The sequence below is a fragment of the Rhinopithecus bieti genome, unplaced genomic scaffold (assembly GCF_001698545.2).
Source record: "Rhinopithecus bieti isolate Rb0 unplaced genomic scaffold, ASM169854v2 scaffold_30905, whole genome shotgun sequence".
Taxonomy (NCBI): Eukaryota; Metazoa; Chordata; class Mammalia; order Primates; family Cercopithecidae; genus Rhinopithecus; species Rhinopithecus bieti.
Window position 1 is genome coordinate 81,703 of NW_016813198.1, and position 3,558 is coordinate 85,260.

The window sequence follows — 3,558 nt, forward strand, 5'->3', positions numbered from 1 at the left end:
AGGTTCAAGCAATTCTCCTGCCTCAGCCTCCTGAGTAGCTGGGATTATAGGCATGCACCACCACATCCAGCTAATTTTTGTGTTGGCCAGGAAGGTCTCGATCTCTTGACCTCATGATCTGCCCGCCTCAGCCTCCCAAAGTGCTGGGATTACAGGCATGAGCCACTGCGCCCAGCCGAGAACAAGGTTCTTGTACACATGTGCCCCAGCATATTCTTTCCTGAAGTGTTATAATAAAACAGGCAAAACATACTTTGTTGCTTTTTTGAAAGGCTAGTAAGTCAAGCTAGAAAGGCCCTACATGCTGCATCAGCATCACCTGCATGCTTTTTAGAAAGGCAGATTACCTGCCTCCGCCCCCAAGAACTAGTGACTCAGAGCCTCTGGGTGGAGCCCAGCAATCCTGGTCTTAACAAGCGGGAGTTTGATGCAAACTCAAGTTTGAAAAATCACTGCTGTAGAAAAAAGCAAAATCTAGACGTTTTATGCTATCTCCGACACAAGCCTGGGCTGCTTAACTGGGTGTTAGGAAGCTCAGCCCCTCACTTGGGGCCCTGTCCCTAACCTAACTGCCAGGAAAGAAGTCACAGATTCTTACCCAGCAACTCAACCCCACCCCCGCCCCAACTCAGGCTGGAGTCCTCAGCTATGGCAGTAGTGTTAGAGCACACGTCCCCGGCCCGGATAGATACCTGAACTCAAGGAGTCCCCATGACTAAGACTACACTTTAGTCGCAGGAAACCATCTCACCTCTTCAGCCATTTGCAGAAGTGCTTTATTATTGTTTTCCCATTTGGTACGCCATATTATTGTCTCTTTTTCCAGTTTTTTAATTTTCTTTGTCATCTGTGAACACAATTGCACATTTAAATTCTAAGTTCCCTTCCTTATCTCTACTCCCTGTCCCACTACACAAAATGCTTCTGTGCCCCTCCACTCCCCATCCCTGCACCTGCCTCACCCGGCTGACAGCTGTGTGTGTCTTTATAGAAGTAGCTGTGCCTGCCTGTCGGTAGCAGAGCTTATCTCAGAAGCTCCTAGGGTGGAACCAAAGAAGGGGGTTTGTATTATGAGAAAAACAAATTCAATCTCCATTTCAGAGGCAGCAGCACATGGAGGAAGCTGTCAGCCACCACACTCTGAACTCAGTTAAGGCTGAAGTGCAGCTTTCATCCCAGCTCTGGGTAGTGAGAGACAAGCCCTCCTTCTCCCTAAGTTGTATGAAAAAAATGCCCATGACTGAGTTTTCTGTCCATTAAACGAATTCCTCAGATTCTTGGGAGGACAGCGATCTTCAGCCCCACAAGACATTAAGAACTGACGCTCCACCACAACCTCCAAGAACACATCAGTTTCAGAACTCAAGGCAGCATGATTCAGGTAAGACTCCAGTGACCAAGAAGATAAAAGTAGTTAATACCTCAGCTTTGGTCATCCTCACAAGCCATGAGGCTGATTTACTTCAGATTTTGCTAAAGATAAAGTGGGTCCCCAAATCAGTGAAGTGTTAAACCTATGCTACCAGAACACAGTTTTCAGAAATTCAGGATGCATTTATCCATGCCTGTAACCAGCTACATTCTCAATGTGCCTTCATCCACTGTTGACTGCACACCAGCTCTGATCCAGGTCGGGGCACTGAGCCAGGTGGCATTAAGGGAAACAAGGACAAGACACAGCCAGCACCCTGTGCCTTGGGTAATTACCCACAAAACTGTAACACAAGGCAAACTGGGACAAAGGCCGTGGGAAGAGCTGGTGGAAGACCCAGGTTGACTGCTAGACCCATAGTGATCTCTGCAGCCACGGACAGAGAGGAATGTGTTCCAGTCCCAGAGGACCAGAAGGATGGCAGATCCAGGAGGCAGGAACTCTGTTCCACCTGAACAGTGAGTCTGTGCTAGCATCCAGCTATCACTTGCACTGTGCCTAACAGCGCCCCTCGACTGCAGCCTCAACTGAAAGGACTGGCAGGCAGAACGAATCTGCTGCTCACGGAATTCTCCAGATTACCAGGTCTAAAAATACCTGGAGGTGGTAATTTGAGCACCAATGAGCCACATGGTAACTGAGTACACGTTAATGTGCCAAGCACTATCTGAAATACTCTATTCCATGAAGGGCAGGTTTTTTGTTACCATTTGTAACAGTGAACGAACAGAAAGGTTAAACAACTTGTCCACAGTCATACGTTCTATGATGCAACTGGGACATTAGCCCAGGGCACGCGGTCTCCATCACTATGTGAGATCTAATAATAGTCATGACTAACATCTACTGAATGCTAACAAAGTGCCAGGCACTACTGTACTTCTCCCCAACCCCACACTGTGTTTTAAATCCCCATTTTAAGGGAAGGATGCCAAGTAAAATAAGGCTGGCTGGCTGGATATGTATAGAATTACATATTTTGGTCCTTAGCTTGATCTCAAGGATATCTCTTTCCTTAACATAGGCAACAAAATGCAACAGAAGCAAAAGAATTGGTTTGGTCAGGGGAGAAAGAATTCCATGGGAGTAAAGAAAAACAGAGAAGCTAAAAAAGATAGAAACACTGATACATCAACCAACCAAAATATGTGATTATTCTTCTGGGCTTGGACGTCTTTCAATAGTTTAATCTCCAAGGTCATAGAGTTTTATGATGAGAGGGCTGAGGATGATCCTCTAAAGCGGTTAAAACAAAAAACAGCAACACACCAAAAAATCACTTTATTTCTAACAAGTTGCATTTAATATAGGATTTCACTATAATAAAGGTAGAATTCTAAGAGCATAGAGGACATTAGCTACTTAGGGTACACTGAGGGCAAAATGACCAAAAATGCCACTGGAGGATCACTAAAGAGAAAATGAAGACAGTATCATAACAATGGGAACTCAGCAAAGTAGTAATCACACTTAAAAGAGCTTATACAAATTCCATTTGATATAATATTCTACTAAAAATATCCAAATACCTTTTCCATTTCCTGTCTGAAGGTTGTAAACAGTTCATTGCTTTTGGCCATGGTAGTCTGGAATTCTTCAAACTTATCCATATAAAGAGAAAGCTACCGGAAAAAAAGTATGAAACATTCTGAGTTCCACGCAAACAATTTCAGTTCCCAAACTTTCAAAAGAACGTAGTATGCTTACTTATTACAAATGAGAGAAATACGAACAAATGCACATCCAATCCTTGGACACCAGACATAGATGGCTAAAGTTCTGACAACCCACAGAAATGCATTAAAACTGATGACATTCTGTTGACTTTAATATTAGACCTCCACCCATTGATCATAACACAGCCTGAAGGATGTGGTGACTATAAACGTCATGCATGTGGAGTGCTCGCCCAACTACCCCTCTCCTGCCACGTGAAAACTGTCGTTGGGAAAAGATCATTCCTTTAGAATACCACTGCAGGGTTTAGTTTGATAGCAATGGTATCTCTTTCCTTAACGTAGGGAGGAAAATGCAACAGAAGCCAAAGAATTGGTTTGGTTGGGGAAGAATTCGGTGAGAGTAAAATTAAAAGAAAACGTAGAGATCTACTCTTTTTTTTTTTTTTT

General features: G+C 43.9%; 1 pseudogene across 1 annotated transcript in view; it reads right to left on the bottom strand.

The window, feature by feature from the left end:
* Positions 1-191: 191 nt before the first annotated feature.
* Positions 192-3,558, bottom strand: part of LOC108512480 (gamma-taxilin-like) — a 22,990-nt pseudogene continuing 19,623 nt past the window's right edge. Inside the window, exons 7-8 of the transcript XR_001880616.1 lie at positions 2,962-3,054; positions 192-847 (exon numbers count right to left, since the gene is read on the bottom strand). The product of XR_001880616.1 is annotated as a gamma-taxilin-like (transcript). The remainder of the gene's footprint in view (positions 848-2,961; positions 3,055-3,558) is intronic.